The following is a 19,565-nucleotide window of genomic DNA, read 5'->3' on the forward strand; positions in this document are numbered from 1 at the left end:
ACTTAAGCACTGACTGGGGGAGATGCAAGGAAAAAGTCATTCATTCATGCAGATGCTAGGAACTAAAGATACGGAGACAAAAAATGAAATGTATTTTGACTCATGGAACTTACCTTCTTTAAAGGAAACACCATCTGAACATACAAGTAAATATATAAAAAACCCCAAACCATACATGCATAATTAACCATAAACCATACATAATTAACTGCAAAATGTAATTGCAAGAGAGAGGTTGGAACAAAGTGCTAAAAGTGAGGTCCCAGGGCGGGGATGATTATAAATAGCCAAAACCATCCACTCACAGGAAGCAAGAAACACAAACATTTTTATGAAGCTATAAGAAGGGACCTGAAAGGGTGGTGGTTTTTCCCCCCAAAGGCTAAGGTCTGAGTATAGTAGAATTAGAGGTCGGAAGAACTTCCACTGTGTGAATTACAAATTGGGCCAGGGCTCCAGGAACCCAGAACAAACGGTTGATTCAATCAATCCCCATCCGTCCCCAAATAAGCAGAATAAATAAGCGACAAAACCAAACCAAACCACAGTCTAGTGGGCGATCTGTCACTGGGGCCCCTGGAACAAATGTGATCTTTAGGCTCCCGTCTACCATGGGAGGATGTTTGTTGGTGCCCAGTCCAGTGGGCGTGGCGTAGTGGAAAGGCAGATGAATGGAGAGGCGAATTCTAATTCTGCCTCTTGCTAGATGTGTTACCTTGGATGAGTCAATGTCCATCTCTGGTCCTTCACTCCCCTCTTGGAGGAAATGATCAGTTGGGGCCAGATGACTTCCAAGATCCCTTTTGTATCACATCCTATGGCATCATCACAAAAGAAGAGCAGGGATTTGTCACGGCTATGCAGCTAAAAGCCCTCCTTCCCCACCCCCTCCCCCAATGGAAGGGATGATTATTCTGGACCCATGTGTATGTTGGGACATTCACTAAGTCTCGATGCCTTTGTCTGTGTCGCTATAAGAGGCCCTGGGGTTTAGTTTTCTTCAATCTTAGTAAAACGGAGAAAATTGGCTGTTTAGCTGCTTAGACAGAATTTACTGTTTTTCCTCTAAGGGAGCTCTGCCCAACCTATTATTAAAATGGAGCCTTCGAGAAACGTTTAAGATGCCTGTTATTAAGACCGTGCCTTTCCTAACAGGTTGGGCTGGATTCTGTTAAAGAGGAAAAGGCTAACCCCTCCCTTTAATCTGAAGGTTTCTTTAATTGCTCCGTAGCTGCCGGGATGGGATATCCCCTCCCCACTGATTTCCACTGGCTTGTGTGCCCATGGTGCATTATATTGCCTTGACTGCCTTCTAAGAAATTAAAATTAAGAATGACACAAATACCCATTTTTGTGAGGGAAGGGCTTGAGACAGAGATGCTGTTGGGCCTGAGGCTGGGTCCTGATGTTACAGAGCCCAATCGGTGCTTTTATTTACCCGTTTTCCTCCCACTTTTCCCCAGGATGGGGAAGGGGGTGATTGTGAGTTCTCCTTAGGAGTGTCATTGGCTCATCTGAGTCACTATCAGCACATGATATCCTACATCTACACCCAGTGGACCAGAGGGAAGGACCTATATTTCTCCAGATCACTGGGGGAGAAGCTCTCAGTCAACTCTTCCATCAACAAGTCTTTCCTGAGCCCCTCCTCCATGCCCATTCCTGTGCTATACATCATGGAAGAGACGAGAGAAGGAAAGATCAGGGTCCCAGCCCTCAGGGAGACGAAACACGGACGCAAGAAGCAGTCTGATTGCTCCCTGGGCAGACCCGGCTCAGAGTGCCGCAGGTCAGAGGAGATTGTCCATCACAGCTTGAGTGGTCAGCGAAGGCTTTACTGAGGCAGCGGGCTTTGCAGCATGGGGAGGATTTTGCAAGCAAAGGAGCAGGAAGAGTAAACCAGGTGAAAGGAAAAGCGACAGTAAATACTCGGAGGTGGGAACAAACAAGAATTGTTTCATTTTATATGTATCTGGCACACAGGCACATAATACATGTTGACTGGATTATTAAATTTTTTAAAAAAATTTAATTGTTTTTAAAGGAACAGGTTTTTTTTTAAATTAATCTGTTCCCCACACCTACCCACCCACTGCTTTCCCTCAACCTTTGAGCAAATTTTAAAAAATCTCCGAACAAATCACTTTATGTATATCTCGTAGTCTGAGGCAAAGCAAATTCCCACATAAATCATGTCTGAAAGCCTCTTTCTGCATTTTAAGGTCATCACCTCTCTTTAAGGAGACGAGTGGTGTGTTTCATCTTCATTCTTTTGGACTTGTGGCTTATCATTGTGTTAATCAGAGTTCTACAATCGTTCAAGGTTGTTTTTCTCTATAATGTCACTATCATCGACATTATTGTTCTCCTACTCTGCTCCCTTTGCTTTAGAGCTGTTCATAAAGGTCTTCCCACCGCCTCACAAATTGTCCATTCTGTTATTTCCCATGGCATCCATATCATTCATATACCACGATTTGGTAAGAGGATGTTACCTCTTTAGCTCATGGATAGGTGGAGCTACTATAATAAAAATGACAATACCCTCTAAATTGATTTATTTATTCAATAATGTACAAATCAAACTCTTCAAGGAATATTTTATAGAGCTAGAAAAATAATAACAAAATTCATATGGAGGAACGAAAGGTCAAGAATCTCAAGGGTAATAATAGGGAGGGGGCAAGAAGGAAATCTATCGGTACTAGATTTAGCTAACAATTTTCAGCTACTATAAAAAGAACTGCTAGAAATCTTCTTGTATGTTTTTTTCTTTCACTGATTTCTCTGGGATATAGGCCTAGAAGCCATAGACCTAGGTCAAAGGACATTGACAGTTTGTTAATCTTCCGGGCATTGTTTCAAACCGTTCCACCAACACCAGTTCCCAGCTCCACCAACGGTACACTAGTGTGCCCGTTTTCCCACAGGCCCTCCAAACACTCGTCATATTGTCCTCTATCATCTCTGCCAACCTGGTAGGCATGAGGTGGAACCTCAGAGTTGCCCTAATTCATATTTCTTTAATTACTAGTGATTTAGAGTAATTTTTCATGATTGTTAATAGTTTAGAATTTTTTTCTTTGACAACTGCTTTTTCATATCCTTTGACCATTTATTTGTACGAGAATGTCTCTTAATCTTATAAATTTGAAACAGTACCTAATAAATCTTGGAAATGTGACCTTTATCAGAGAAAATTATTGTGAAGGATTTTTCTGAGTTACCTGATTTCCTTCTAATTTTTACTATATTAGATCTGTTTGTGCAAAAGCTTTGAAATTTTCTATAATTAAAACTGTCCATTTTATCTGATGTGATCTTCTCTGTCACTTGTTAAGTGACGAACTCTTCCCCTATCCTTAGATTTGGACAATAATTTCTTTCTTGCTCCCTTAGGGTTGTTTTTTTAATGTTGTGGCTTTTTATATCTAAGTCTATATATCTATATTTATATCTATTTCAAGCATGTCATGGTATAGTGAGATATTCATAAAAAAATCTAATTTCTGACTGACTGCTGTCTAGTTTTCCCAAAAGTTTTTGTCTAATAGTGAACCCTTTGACCAGTGATGGGGGTCTTTGGGCTTATCAAATACGAGCCTACTTTATTAGTTTCTGTATGTTGTGTGCCTAATCTGCACACTGATTGACCTCTTTTTTTCCCCCTAAAATACTAGTAAATACTGAATCATTTTAATGATTGGTGCTTCATAGTAAAGTTTGAAATCTGGTACTGATAGATCCCCTTCTTGCCCCCTCCCCATTATTATCTTTGAGATTCTTGACCTTTTGTTCCTTCATATGAATTTTGTTATTATTTTTCTAGCTCTATAAAATATTCCTTGAAGAGTTTGATTTGTACAGTACTGAATAAATAAATCAGTTTATATGGTATTGTCATTTTTATTATAGTGGCTCCACCTATCCATGAGCAATTAATGTTTCTCCATTTATTTAGATCTGTCTTTATTTCTGTAGAGTGTTTTGTCGTTAGATATACACAGTCCCTAGGTAAACTTGGGAAGATATACTCCCAAGTGCTTTATAAGTTCTAGAGTTGTTTTAAATAGAATTTCTCTTTCTAACTCTTCTTCTTGGTTTTTGTGGGCTATATATAGGAATGCTCATGATTTATGTGGATTTATCTTATATCTTACAATTTTGTTGAAGTTATCATTTTAATTAATTTTATTTGACTCTCTAAGGTTCTTTAAGTATACTATCATATTATCTTCAAAAAAAGATTATTTTGTTCTCTCTTTGCATTTATTCCCTGGGTTATGTTTTTTTTCGTCTATTACTATAGCTAACATTTCTAGTACTTTGTCAAATAATAGTGATAATAATAGTTATTCTTATTTTATGGCTGATCTTATTGGAAAGGCCTCCCCGTTTTCTCCATTACATATAATGCTCACTCTTAGATTTAGATAAATACTATTCACCATACTAAGGAAGAGTTGACTGACACCTGTGATTTCTAGTTTTTAATCGCTCTAAGTGATGGATTTTTGTTGAAACCCTTTTTAGCATCTATTGACATAATCTTATGGTTTTTATTTTTTTATATTATTAACTTGGTTCATTATATTTATTGTCTTCCTTATATTGAATCAACCCTATGTTCCTGGTGTAAGCTAAATTCATTATAGTATATAATCTTTCTAATCTGTTGTTTGAACCGACTTGCTGATATTTTATTTAGAATTTTTGCATCAGTGGTCATTAGGGACATTGATCTATAGTTTTCTTCTTTGCTTTGTCTCTCCCTAGTTTAGGTATCAAGATTATATTTGTATTACAGGAAGAGACTGGAAGGGTAAAATTATTCAATTGAACTAGATGTATGAGAGATCTTTGTGAAGATGGAGGCAGGATTTGTTATAAACCATTTCAATTAAATTAAATTTAATTAGGTGAACATTTATTAAGCGCCTGCTGTGTTCAGGGCTCTGTGCTCATGGAATCTCGATCAGCCTGGGAGACAAGTTTGACAGCTTTTTCTGCTCTCTCCAGCTCAGTATATGTGAGATAATTTGGGGCTCTGCTTACGTTGGAGCACAGAGGCAACTGTGGGACAATAGAATGAGTGCTGGATTGGGAGTCAGAAAGATAGGATTCAAGTCAAAGCTCTGTGACTAAGATACCTGTAAAGCATCAAACAAGTCATTCGCTTTCTCTGGGCCTCAGTTTCCCCATTTGTAAAATAGGATAATCATTTACTCAACATTCATAACTATCTCACAGGTTTGTTGTAAGGATGAAAGAACTTTGTAAATGGTAGAGAAGAATATAGAGGTCAGCAACTATTATTATTATTATTATTATTATTATTATTATTATTATTATTATTCCATGAGTGATTTTGGTCCAGTCAACTTATATTTGCTTTGGTGATGCGGAGGAAAATATTTGTTCTGATAGTAAAAAGCAATTGGTGAAGTAGTTAACTGGGTGGATTTGGCATATTGCTTTGAAATACAGTGACCTTAAAGTGGACAGTCTTTCAAGTCTTGGAAAGTCTGGACAGTACCCTGGTGGTAGAGTGATTGGGTTGGAAGAGCAGGGTCCAGAATACACGCACTTCCTTGCACGGCACTGAAGTTGGAGCCCTGCTCTACTGACTGCAGATCTGTTGCAGTGAAGTGTGGGTGTATCTACTGAATCTCGAGTGTTTAAACCTGCCACCGTAGAAAACTGAACAGCTCAAAATAGCAACTTTAGTAAACTTTACCAAGTGAGTCCAAAAACGAGCATCACTGTACTCGCCACAGTTATGTTTAAATTTACTCAGAGAGGTCATTTCAAGGTACACAAACCTGAAATATAAATCTCTTTTCAGTAACGCAATAGTTTATAACTGCGATTGTGGGCCCTAAGTTATTCAACCTAAATATGAGGATTTAGGGCAATATTAGTCAGCACTGTCTTCATTCCAAACACTGAGGCTAATAGGAAGAGCCTTAAATTGCGTTCATTCGGCAGAATTTCTCAGCCTCCCATTACTTTTTCCATTACTCACGTCTTGAGTTATGTCTTCAATATGTGTGTGTTTTCATGGCTGGAAGCCCAGCTCCTCGTGTTTTCTATTTAGAAAACTGGTTCTCTAGTTAAAAGGCCTTGAAAGGACCTTAAGCTTACTGCTCTAGCTCATGCTGTTACTATGGTGGAGCTCCAAGTCCTTACTGAGCTTAGATAAGGTGTTTTCCCTATCTAGCCCTGTGGTTATGATGCCTTGATTAAATAAAGAGCTGTATTTATGTCGCTTTGAACAGAGCAGCAGCCTTCCACTGCTGCCTTGCTTTCTCTCATCACTGATGTCCATGTTGTCCCATCTGCATAAGGAACAACCACTTTCCTGCTCATTCAACCAACATTTGTCGAGTACTGCTACTCTCGTGTCCCCATGCTGGGGATGAAAGGAATAAATGAGATTGGACGAGGCCTCTGGAGTTATCACCGTGGAGTACAGGAGATCTAGGACAGGTGTGCAGAAACAGATTCCGATGACAGAAGAGCAAGTGTGTTAAAGAAGCCAGATGTGATAAGGTCATGAGAGAGGCACAAATAATGTGTGTTTTTCCGAGGACCAAAAGCTTTATGAACAGTTCAGAACTGATGGCTTGATTAGAAAGCCAGCCTGCTACATAGCAACCACAGGGAGCTCGGCTTAAAGGGATACGACGATGCCTGCATTTAAAATAGAAGTCAGAAGTCAAGTAGAAATGGTTAGGACTCTGAAGACTCAGGACTCCTGATTCTGATCTCAATAATTAGAATGACATAATGTTGGCTAATCACAGGGACTCCTGACATTTAGGTTGAATAGTGGATTGGCCATAGGAAATGGTTACACAGCACAGTGTGTACCGACTGACGGTTATTAAACAGTAAAGTGATGGTCATGGTGAGGATAGACTGCAATTTGAAGTGAAGATATGGAGAAGAAAGATAAAGCAGACACACCGCTAAAATGATGAATAATTTGGAGCTCATGGCTTTCTATATGATTGTGTTTTATGCTGTTTGTTTATTCGAGTGTTCGTTTCTCTAGGAGCTGGTTATAAAGTTTAAGAAGAAGAAAGGGATTTCTGAAAGTGAGCTTGAACTTGTTTTATTCTCCAGAGCTACGCAGAAAAAAACGCTTACTCTGAATAGAATTAAAAGTAACTCCAGAGAGCTGCCGGATGTTTGTCTTTAGAATCTCTAGGTAACATTTTAGAAAGTGGCTGCTAGTCTGAACATTTACCTTTGCTCTAAATCCCACGCGGTCCTCCAGAGACTCAGAAGGCCCATGTGCACCTACCTCACAGGGAGGCTCTTTACCACAGAACAAACCTTGGCTTATTGGAGATTGACTGGGATGCAATTAATAATGCATGTCCCCAGAGGAACGTCGGTAGGAGGTGGCTTTCCCCACCACCCCCATGTAGGGACGCCCCAAGGCCAATAGGGTTCCTTGGTAGGCCTTCAATGATTCCCTTCCTCTGGTTTTGTTCTTTTCCCAGTCTGTTAGAAGACAACAGCCTTCTCACAATGAGATAGTGACTTCAGTACGCTTAGAGACCTAATGTTTATTCATCTGAGTATGGTGGGCTTGGTTATTTACTCCAAATTATCAACCAATTAATCAACAGTGTGCTGTTTAGTCATTTTTCAGTCATGTCCAACTCTTCGTGATCCCATTTGGGATTTTCTTGGCAAAAATACTGGAGTGGTTTGCCATTTTCTTCTCCAACAAATGTGTATTAATCACTCTTTGCTGGGTCCCGGTGAGAAAAAGACAAAAATGAACCACTCTCTGTACTCAAGCAACTTTCATTCTATCAGGGGAGACACTATGGGGGTACATTCATGTGTCCTGAGTAAGGTAAATTCAGCTGCTTTCAGCAGGGAAGTTACTACAAGCTGAGGGGGACAATTACAGAAGGAAAGGACTCTGTGCCTTCTTTTTTCTAGATTGAAACATTTATTTCATTGAAGACAAGCTTGGAGACTAAGGAGAATTGGAGGTTGAAAAGGAGGAGATTTATAAGAAATCACCGAGTCCTCAAGGTGGGAGGTTGTGAGGGGAGGTCATCACCGCCACGCTCCTGCAGGTGACCGAATGATCCCTTCGTGGCCTGATGAAGTTCCTTAAGACGCTCTGAGTTTGCAGTGAGAACGTGTTCTGCATGGCTGCGGCACCCAAGAGAAGGGAAGTCTCTTCTATTACCATATAAAGCTGTGTGGCAAACAGGCCCTTAGCCAGCCCACCGCCCCCAGAGCTAGCTTGTGGGTCTGTTGCAACCACCTTCCACAGCCCAATGAGGCGGGTCAGTCAAATGGCAGCATGACAGATTTCTGTCAGGGAGAAAGAAGAGATCACCATTCTAAATGATGTTGTGGGATATGGCACTGAATGATGGAGGGAGGCCGGGGAATTTTTCCCCCAGGAGGAAATGAGTCCCTTCTGTATGCAATGGCTGAAATCCTCAGTCTCTTCCTCCATAAAATCAAGAGACTGAACTCCAGTGATTCACATGGTGCCTGGTAAACAGTAGGTGCTTAATAAATGCTTCTTGACTTGACTAAAGCCCATGCCAGCTCTAAATCTTAGAATCCTATGAAGTATATTCCTGTCTGCAGGGAGGATGGAAAGTGAAGTGAACTTTTAGGATTCCTTTCTGCTTGATATAGTAAAGAAAAAAGTGGCATGGTGCCCATTCTCACCCTACTCTTTTGACCCCACCCTGGCCAAACAAGTGTCAGGGTTGGAACCCTTCATTAATCCCTCTTGGGACAGACCTAGGATCCTGGTCAGAGCTTTGCCCACAACCAGCCCTTGCATTTCATCACACACACACACACACACACACACACACACACACACACACGCGCGCGCGCACACACACACACACACACACACACACACACACTCCAGTTCATTAGACTCTTACTGCGTCACTTTTCCCAAAGACATTAGCTACTTTGAAGAGGGCACTTGGAGAGGCCATGCCATCGAGACAGAGAAATCATTCTTTATGGGTGGAATTTTTAGTATCCTTGATGGATAGACTAGGGAAGTAGATGAGCACCTTCAAATGGTACCAGAGGACTGAGAGGACCTAAAGATGTGAGTTGATCTGCTCACACTGCTCCTCATTTACATCTGAGAAAGTTGGTGCTCAAAGATGTCAAGGGACTTTTCTAAGGTCATACAGGCACTAAGTCATAATGTCAAGATTGAACCAGGTCCTTCCCCTCCAAAACCACCTGTCTCCCAGTGTGCTATGCCGTCCTGTGATTTAGTGTGGGTTTCATGCCCCAAGCAGCCCATTCTACTATCCGACAGCTCCAATTGTTAGCAAGTCTTTCCTGATATCAAGCCTCAATTTACCCCTTTGTAATTTCCACCTAAGCCTCCTAGTTTTGCCCCAGGGCCCAATAGGACAAACCTATTCTCTCCCCCACCTGACGGTCCAAGTACTTGAACATCTGGGGAGATGGTGGTGACTTCAATCAGCAGTTATCGAGACATTCAGAAGAGAGGAGGGATTCAGAGGAAAGACAATATCAGTACTACAGATATCATTATTCCTATTTCAGAGATGAGGAAACTGAGGTACGGAGGGTTAAGTGACTTGCCCAGGTCACATAACTAGTGTCTAAGCTAGGTTTTACGTCCCCTCTTCCAGACAATACGTTCATTCCTCTGTCCGTGACTATTCCATGTGACCCTTCCATAATGCCATCCATACCATCCTTCCTAGCTCCTTTCCAGGCTTAATTTTAACTTGTTCTGCCTTATGTTAAGTTCCCACTTTTGTAGCATTTCAAAATTTACAAGGAGCTTTTCTCATATGATGCCTATGAAACCGGTATTAAAAAGGCGTGATATTAATCCCATTTCACAGATAGGAAAACTGAGTCTCAAAATGGTTAAGTAATGCTATGCAACGACTAATAGCTGGAGTTAGGATTTGAACCCTGGTCTCTCCTGACTTTGTCTAGTTCTCTTATCACCTCACTATGTTGCCATACAGCATTTGAGGCAGCCTGGAGTAAGGGATAGGGTACCAGACTTGAAATCAGGAAGATCAGAGTTCAAATCTTACTGCAGTCACTTACTACCTGTGTGACCCTGGGCATAACTCAGTTTCCTCATCTGTAAAATGAGGGGGTTGGATTTTGGGTCCTTTAACATCCTTTCCACCGTGATCCTGTATCGTCTTAGTATCTGGATATGAATATAGAACCTTAGGATTTTGAGCTTGGAAAGATCTTATAGGTGATCTAGTGACTAGATTCTAGTCTAACACTCCCTATTATACCGTAAGCTCTATGAGGGCAAGGACCATGTCTTACATAAACATTTTTTGCATCTCCCCTAGCGCCTACTAGAATACTGAACATTGCAGCTACTTTATAAATAGGAAGCTAGGTAGCCAAGGGATAGAGCTCTGGGCTTAGTGTCAGGAAGAACTGAATTCAAGTCAAACTTCAGACACTCACAAGCTGTGGACAAGTCACTCAACCTATCTGTACCTCACTTTCCTCATCTGTAAAATGGGGGTAATAATAGCACCTACTTCCCAGGGTTGTTGTGAGGATCAAATGAGATAATATTTATAAAGTGCCTTCAAAACCTTAAAGCACTACATAAATGCTAGCTATTTATTGTTATTATTACCATTATTATTATTACAAATTCTCGTTGAGTCGAAATGGGCGTCAGTCAACCTGTCAATACAATGGTCTCAGCAGGGCACTGAAGAGAAAGAATGAAAGGAAATTATCTCTAGAATAAGCACCATGGACTGGGTCCCTTTCAGTTCTAAATATTTGATCTTATGATCCTTCCATAGCCATGTCCATAATGGGCGAGTAAAGTGTAGGCTTAGTAGACTGGGGGCTCCTTGAGGGCAGGGATTGTCTTTTGCCTCTCTTTGCATCCCCAGTGCTTAGCACGGTGCCTGACGCTTCCTAAATGCTTACTTGTTGATTTAAGTGACCAGGAGTACGGTTCTACCCTGCTCCTTCTCTGTCTATCCCTCCCCGAGCAGCCCCTTACAAACAGCAGGCTCTCGTGGCCCTGACTTATCCAGAGGCTCCTTCTGTTGTCCACTCCCCCTGGCTCTTGTAGGCTCAGCACCTTCCAGGTAGAGACTCAAATTCTAGCCATGGCTCCCACTGGAGGAAGCCTCCCAGACATGGAAGGCTGAGAGATTCCCCATCTCAACCTCCCCCTCCCCAACCCAACCCTTTTTTTTTTCTTTTTGCCAGCTCCTCTCTAGGGGTGGTGGCTGTTGAGATGGAGTTGATAAGGATGCAACCCTGCAGGCAGCATTGTTTTCCGGTTTTCTTGTGGGCGTTTGGGCAAAACCACCTCTCAAAGGAAACTTTGATGTCCCTGAGCTATTGTAGAACAAAATCAGACCCTTGTCTCTCTCATCCCCACCCAGCTTGTCAAGGCTAATTCGTACTCCGAGAAAAGGGTGCTTTGGACAGCCCCACACATCTGAAACAACAGCTATTTCCCAAACCATTTCTTTGGGAAGGCTTTGGGATCCTTTGTGTTTTCCCAACAAATTTATCTCCCTGGCCATGCTGGATTCAGGTTGATAGTGAAATAACTCTGAGGCTGGGTGGTATAATGGAGGTGGGGTAGTGGTCTGCACGGCAAAAGCAGGCGTTCTCCTGGGATTATTTCTATGCCACAAAGTCTACAGTTGAGAGTGGTGCATTCATAGGTACACGAATCACTGCAGATCACAATTCCATGGGGCTTCATGGTTCCAGAGTGATTTTCATGTATTATCCTATCTGATTCTCACAATAATCTTGGGAGATAGGAAGAGCAAGGAGCAGTGTGACCCAGAATCTAAATTTACTCTGAGTTTACAGGAACTCAGAATTGTGTGGACTTCTCACTTAGTATCTCTTTGGCTCATGTCCCAACCCAGGCCTTCCCCTGAAAAAACACCAGAATTTGGCTTGTAGCTAGATCTCCACAACAAAAGAAAAGGGCCCTTCAGCTTCCATGAGAGCACTAAGGCTAACAAAATACATAGGAGGGGCTTCATTTAACTCACCCAAAATATGCAAAGACACAGCCACGGTTGTCAATAACCAAGATGCTCATTGCCTCCCCTGACAAGAACTTGGTTCTGCCATTGATGATATCATCTCCTTAAGGAGACATTTCATAGCTTACTGTTGTTTAGTCATTCAGTTGTGTCCATCTCTTTGCAACCCCCTAGATCATAACACACCAGGCCCTTCTGATCTGAGGGGCTCATCTTCCAATGTCATGTCTTTTTTTACATTTTAATACTGTCTGTGGGATTTTCTTGGCAAAGATACTGAAGTGGTTTGCCATTTCCTTCTCCAGATTCTGTAGCTACCATAATGATAGTTCTAAAATGTGGGTCTTACCATGTCACACCTTCCCCACCCCAACTCAGTAAACTCCAGTCGACAATGCTGGCTCTTTGATAAGGTTTTGTCTGGTCCTGAGTGTTCCCCTTGCCATTTTTGACTCCCTGTAGAGAATGGTTTATTGATTGATAGATACTTCATGTATCTGGACCATGCTCTTACAGTTGGCTTTAAAATGGAGAGCTAGAAACCCTGGGCCGTGACAAACAGAGAATGCCAGAGCTGAAAAGGACAGACTTGAAGGGCTGCACTGGGATTCAGGCATGGTTCCCTGATGTGGTATGGGGCAGGACACCTGGACATCTACACAGCCTATCAAGGACACTAGATACCTGCATCATGTCATCTCATGGCTCCAGAGATGGCATTGGGTGGAAATAGTGGTAGAATAACAGGAAAGTTCTGGGCCAAGTAGGGAGCTGTAGGAATGTGAGTCTGGAGCAGAGACATATCAATGGCAAATCAGTGAGAAGTTTCTGAACTAAACAAAAAATGGAGCTGAGGATCAGTCAGGGACAGAGTCACAATGTAGAGGGACAGTACCTTTAATTGGTACTGTGAGTCATATGGATGTTGGAGATCCAGGGAGAGGGACTGACCCTCTAGTGACATAAACCTAGAGAACTGTCCAAGTGCTTAGAGGACATGAGACTGACCAAAGAGGTCATGGAAAGCTTAACTGTTGTTTATAGGCTTGGGGGCCAGTCATTGCAGACTTTCACTTGTTGGGTTAAATAAAGCCTGTCCTTTATTTGATGTTTTGTTAACCTGAGTGCTTGTACATGGCTGAGGACTCTCTTCCTTTCATTGTGAAAACCATGAGCCAAATGCTGGTGTTTCCCAAGTATGGGGGATGAGCCAAAGAATATGCAAGAAGCCTCCCTTTACCCCACAATCAAATCTAGTCCATGGAAACCTAGAGCTTCAGATCATTTACAAATATTTTATTGCTCTCTCAATATATCTTCATTTCTGAATATGTGTGTGTGTACCTTTCCCTTCTTCAGTCATCCTCTTGTAATTAAAAAGAAAAAAAGAGGAAAAAACAGTAAAACCAACCAATACATCAGCTGTTCCACGTCCATAGATGCCACCCCCCCCCGAAGAAAAATAGAATCTGCAAAGAAGAGAAAGGGAGGGCATTTACTCAGTTCTTTCCTAGGACTGAACTTGATCATTCTAATGACACAGAATCCAAGTTCATTGTTTCTTCTTCCCACTTACATTGTTGGAGATGCTGTGTGTGTGGTTCCTGGTGCTGCCTCCTTCACTTAGCACTGTTTCCTGTGTCTCTCCACAATTCTCTGAACTCTTTTCATTCATCCTTTCATGGTACAGTCATATTTCCTTATGTTCCCACACCATGATTTTAGCCATTCTCCAGTCAATGAGCATCCACCTTGTTTCCAAGTCTTCAATACCACCAAAAAGGCTGCCATAAGGATAATAGCTGTATAATTACATAGAGCCTTAAGGTTGGCAAAGCACTATAAATAATAATAATGATAATAATAATAGCTAGTGTTTATGTAGTATTTGAAGATTTTGTTGTTCAGTCATTTATCAGTCTTGTCTGACTCTTTGTGACTCCAATTTGGAGTTTTCTTAGCAAAGGTCCAGGAGTGGTTTTGCTGTTTCTGTCTCCAGCTCATTTTACAGATGAGGAAACAGAGTCAAAGAGGTTTAAGTGACTTGCCCAGGGCCACACAACTAGTTAAGTGTCTGAGTCCAGATTTGAACTCAGGAATATGAGTCTTCCTGGCTCTGGGCCAGGCACACTACCCACCGCCCCACTTAGCTGTCCCATTTGAAGGTTTACAAAGCACTTTATCAGTATTATCTCATTTTATCCTCACAACAATACAGGGAGGTAGGCATTATTATTATTATTATTATTATTATTATTATTATTATCTCCATTTTACAGGTAAGGACATTGAGGCAGATGGAAGTTAAGTGACTTGCCCAGGTCATCTAGTTAGTAAGTATTTGAGGGAGGGTCTGAACCCAGTTCAAACTCAGTTTGAAATTGGGTTTTCCAGACCCCAAGTCTAGCATTCTTAGCCTCTGCACCACCTCGTTGCCTTTGACTACTTTGTTGTTTATGGGATCTTTCTTTCTGTATTGAAATAGGATCTGGTCAAAGTGCATGAAGATTTTAGTGAATTTTCTCAACAAAATTCCAAATTTTGGTTGCATCAGTTTTGTTGAGAATGGTCGGACCAATTCCCAGCTTCATCCATAGCATATTCCTGTGCCCGTCTTTCCACAAGCCTTCCAGCATTGGCTTTTCCCATCTTTTGTCCTCTTGGCAAATATGCTGCATATGAGTAAGACCTCAGGATTGTTCTGATGTGCCTTGCTCTTAGTAGTAGTAGTCTGGAGCACCCTTTCATGCAGTTGTAAATAGTTTGCAATTCTTCTTTTGCTGGTTCCTATCCTTGGAGAACTTAGTCATTGGGAAATTAGCCCAGAGCTTCAGTTCTGAGCTATGGGCTATCTCATCATCCCCAGATCCCCATCCGTAAAATGAGGAAATAATCTCTAGGAGATTAAACAACTTGCTCAATGTCACATGACCAGTGGCAGACCCATGTGAATCTCTCTGGGTCTCATGGTGACCTATGGCATAGGGCCATTGAATAAACCCTAGATCTGGAATCAGAGGCCTCTGGCTTAAGGGCCAGCTCTTCCACTTCCTACTAGGTGACCTGGGCAAGTCATTTAATCTCTCTGGGCCTCGGTTTCCTCCTCTGTCAAATGAGGGGATTGGAATCTATCATTTCTAAAAGGCTCCCTACTTTGACTCTCTCCATTCCAGCCCATCCTCCACTTAGCTACCAGAGTGGTTTTCCTAGAGTGTAGCCCTGACCATGTCACCCCTCTGCTTAGTAAACTCTAATGGCTCCCCATTGACTCTAAGAGAAATACAAGCCCTTCTGTTTGGCATGTAAACTCTTCAAACCTGGACCTCTCCTACCTTACCTTTCTAGTCTTCTTACACATGACTGTCCTGAAGGCCCCTTGCAATCAAGCATACCGAACTTCTTGCTATTTGGGGGTGGGGGTGGGGGTGGGGCAGGCAATTGGAGTTAAATGACTTGCCCAGGGTCACACAGCTAGTATGAACTGCTTGCTATTTCACACATAAGGCGCCTCATCTCCCATCTTCATGCCTTTGGACTGGCTGTCCCTCCTGCCTGGAACGCACTCCCTCCTGGAATGCACTCCCTCCTTACCTTTCTGCCTCTTGGAATCACCAGCTTCCTTCAAGACTGAGCTCAAGCACCATCTTCTACCTGAAGCCTTTTCTGATTTCCCTAGCTGCTGGTGCCCTTCCTGTCCAAATGACCTTCCTTTTCAAACTGCACGTCTTGCATATCTTCTGTATGTACTTGTACATGTCCAAGTGGTCTTCTTTACTAGAAGGCAAACTCCTTGAGGGCAGTGAGGGTACTGTGTCCAAACTTTGCATATCCTCCAGCACCTAGGACAGGGCATTGGCCGTGGTTGGGTTGAACCAGTGCTTAACGTAGTAAATTGAGCAAGTTAGCTGGGGCTAAGCAGAAGAAAGTAGAAACCCAGGAGAGGAAAAGAAAACATGATGGAAATAAAACAAAGGAAGAAGCATCTGAGAGCCAGAGCTGAAGGCGCCTCAAAGGTCATTGAATAGAATCCCTTTGTCTTACAGGTGAGGAAGCTGAAGCCCAGGAAGGCTGTGACTTGTTCAAGGTCACACAGGTAGTAATCATGGGAGAGGAGGCAGTGGGATACAGTAGAAAGGATGCTGGCTTTGGAGACAAAAGACCTGGGTTCAAATCCTGGCTTTGCCATTTATCACCTGTGGGATGGACAAATAGCATGACTTCTCTAGGCTTCAGTTTCCTTGGAGCAGAGGCTTCTGAGACAGCCTCTGAGGCTTCTTCCAGTTCTGAATCTATGTTGTTATGTTCTTGGTGAGGTTATTTTTGTGTGTTTTGTGTTTTTGTTTTTTCAAGGCAGTGCAGTTCAATGGAAAGAGCTAAGTTTGGAGCGATGAACTTGGAAGTATAGCACGTGGGTTAGAATTCTGGCTCTTCTACGGATCGGCTAGGTGATCTTGGGCAAGTTGTTTCCTCTCCCTGAGCCTCAGTTTTCCTTTCTGTAAAATGACAGGGCTGCCCACAATGGCCTCTGAGGTCTGTTCCAAAGTTCTAAACCTGTGATCCCATGAGGTTGGCCCAGGTTTGCACCCAGGAGCTGTTGTGAGTGTAACTCGCCATAGAATAAGGGTGAGCTATAATTATCCTTTCCCTTTCTCTCTCCACAAACCCCCTCCCAGTTGTTCTATTTCTCTCTGTCCTCCTTCTCTCTCTCTTTTCTTTGTCTCTCAACACTTTGTTTCTATTTCAGTGTTTCCTTTAGACTGGTGGTAAGAAGGTAAAGCCTCTTTTCATCTCAGGATACCAGAATCACTTCGAACTGGTAAACAGCTGAAGGATGTGGTAGGAGAGGAATTTTCCACTGAGGTGGGTTTGAACTGGTCCCTTCCCTGCTGGGTCCCCCCTCATCCCACTGAACCTTGGTCTTCTTGGCTGATTCCCCTTCCCCAGAAGGCAGGAGGCCAGGGACGAGCTGCTTTGGCAACGGAGCCATGCTGGGAGCCCCAGACCCGCTTTTGCCTGGCCCCGGGAATCAGGGGGAGGCCCTCTCGAGGGCCGGAAATGGAAAGCCACAGATGGTGCTGATAGGGCAAATGAGTGATGGCATTGCTATGATAGACATGAGGGCTGAGGCTTCCAGTGGAAAAGGTCACCTCCGCTGCTTGCTTGTGGCGGGGTGCATGCCGTCATATCCTCGGGAGGGACCATTGGCTGGGATGATGTCTACCCAGACCAAGAGAGTGGAGCTTGGGGGAGATGGCCATTGGCCAAATGGTGCAGAGACCACGTGCCAGTCTACACAAGCCACTGTCGCAATCTGTGTTCCAGTGGTCTTGAAAGCGGCTATCAGGTCGGTCCATTCCAAAATGTAGGATTTTAAGGGAAAACATATTTTTTCACGTTGAAATACTCAGAAAAGTAACCACAATAATCACTGAAAATAACCATGACTCTAATGTCTGTTGGGCTTTGAGCTTAAGTAATATATTCCTCATAATAGCTGAATGAGGCAGGTGATAGAAGGATTATTTCCCTCATTTTATAAATGGGAAAATAGAGGCTCGGAGGAAACATGTCCTGCCCTACATTACAGAGTCAGAGCATCACATACCATGCCATTCCAGAGCTAGCACCGTGCCTGGCACATAGTAAGTGCTTAATAAATGCTGCTTTACTGTTTTACTGCTTGAGAACATCTTGGCTCCAACTCCCGACGTCTCTCGCGCTATCATGTTACCTTTCATCTTCTTGGTCACCCTGCCCCCCATAAGGGTCACACCTCTCTTGTTCCCACTGACCGTGGAAGTCAAACAGAGTGGATCACCCCGTTGTTTCAGAAAACTCTCATCTGGCTCTAATTCTGGCCATTGCTTATGACTTGTATTGCCTTAGGCAAACATTAACACCTTGGTGGAAGGTTTACTTTTCCTCTCACTAGGCCTTAATTTCTTCATTTGTAAAATAGAAGAATTGGTCTTGGGCCCCTTCTTACTCTCGATTTTGTAATCCTTGCCCTCAGCTGAGTAGATTTCCTTTTTAAAAAGAGAGACAATTAAAAAAACAAAAAATAAATTTAAAAAGAGACAATTAAATGGAAGAATTGCTTTGGTGTGCCCTAGAAGAAGGGTAAGAGTCATCTAATCCATTCTCCTGCCTCTAGGAAGGCTGGTGCTTCATCAGCAATAGATGTTTGCAGACTTTTTTTTTTCAAATCAAATGAGAGATTTATTACGTGACAGTGATGAACAATATTGTGAATACGTCTGAATGTAAAGGCAATCCAAATATTGATTGTAGCTGTATTGTTGACCAGGTTGTGCCATCCAGTGCCAATAGGATGTGTATGTGAAGCTGACAATTCATAGATAAAGGCCATGTGGTTGCAGGCTTTTCATAGATCTTATAAAGTCTCCTTCGATAGGAATGAAAATGGGTTGGGTCCCTTTGGGCAACTAATCAATGAATGTTGCCTTTAATGAGAAGCAGGGCAACCTAGTCAATAGGGCTGACCTTGAGGTCAGGAATATCTGGATTCAAATCTGCCCCCACACACTTATGAGCTGGGTGACCCTGGGCTAACCACTTATACCCTGAGCCTCAGCTTCTTCATCTGTAAAATGAGGATAAAAAAACTTAGACTGTCATACTGAGAGGCTCATTACAGATGATCACAGAGTGTCAGAACTGGAGGGGAGTTTGGGGCATCAGGCTAAATTTATATGTCACTGACTGACCCTGGGCCTTACATCACCTGTTTCCTCACCTGTAAAATGCTGGATTACGTTGCACTAGATGGCCTCTAAGCTCCCTTCCAGCTGTGGATGTAGGATACTATGAAGAAGAGTGCCTTTTGTAAAATACCAGATGAGTCTTGTCCAGCCTCTGCTTAAAGACCCCTAGGGAGGGGTAACCTATTGGGGGAAGGGAAGGGAGCAAGCCTACTGTGGAGTGCCTACTATAGAGTGCCTACTATGTGCCGGTCATGACACGAACGCTTTACAAATAGTGTCTCACTTGATCCTCACAACAATCCTGGGATATAGGTGTTCTTATTATTCTGATTTTACAGATAAGGAAACTGAAGCAAACGGAAGTTAAGTAACTTGCCCAGGGTCACCCAGGTACTAAGTGTCTGAGGCAGCATTTGAACACAGGTCTCCTTGGCTCCAGGCCCAGTGCTCTAGCCACTGAACTACTCAGCTGCCTCTTATCTCCTAAGGCAGCCCACTTCACTTGTGGAGAACTCTTATCATTAATGTTTGCTTAACTCAAGTGCTAATATGCCTCTTTGTCATATCCCAGTATTTCTCTCAGTTCTGGGGTCAAGCAGTTTAATTCTCTTCCTTCCTTCCTTCCTTCTTTCCTTTCTTTCTTCCTTCCTTCTTTCCTTTCTTTCTTCCTTCCTTCTTTCCTTTCTTTCTTCCTCTTTCCCTCCCTCCTTCCCTCCCTCCTTTCCCTCCTTCCTTCCTCCAAAATAATACAATTTCATTTGCAAGTTAT

The sequence above is a fragment of the Vombatus ursinus genome, unplaced genomic scaffold (genome assembly GCF_900497805.2).
Source record: "Vombatus ursinus unplaced genomic scaffold, bare-nosed wombat genome assembly UNPS02013931.1, whole genome shotgun sequence".
Lineage (NCBI taxonomy): Eukaryota > Metazoa > Chordata > Mammalia > Diprotodontia > Vombatidae > Vombatus > Vombatus ursinus.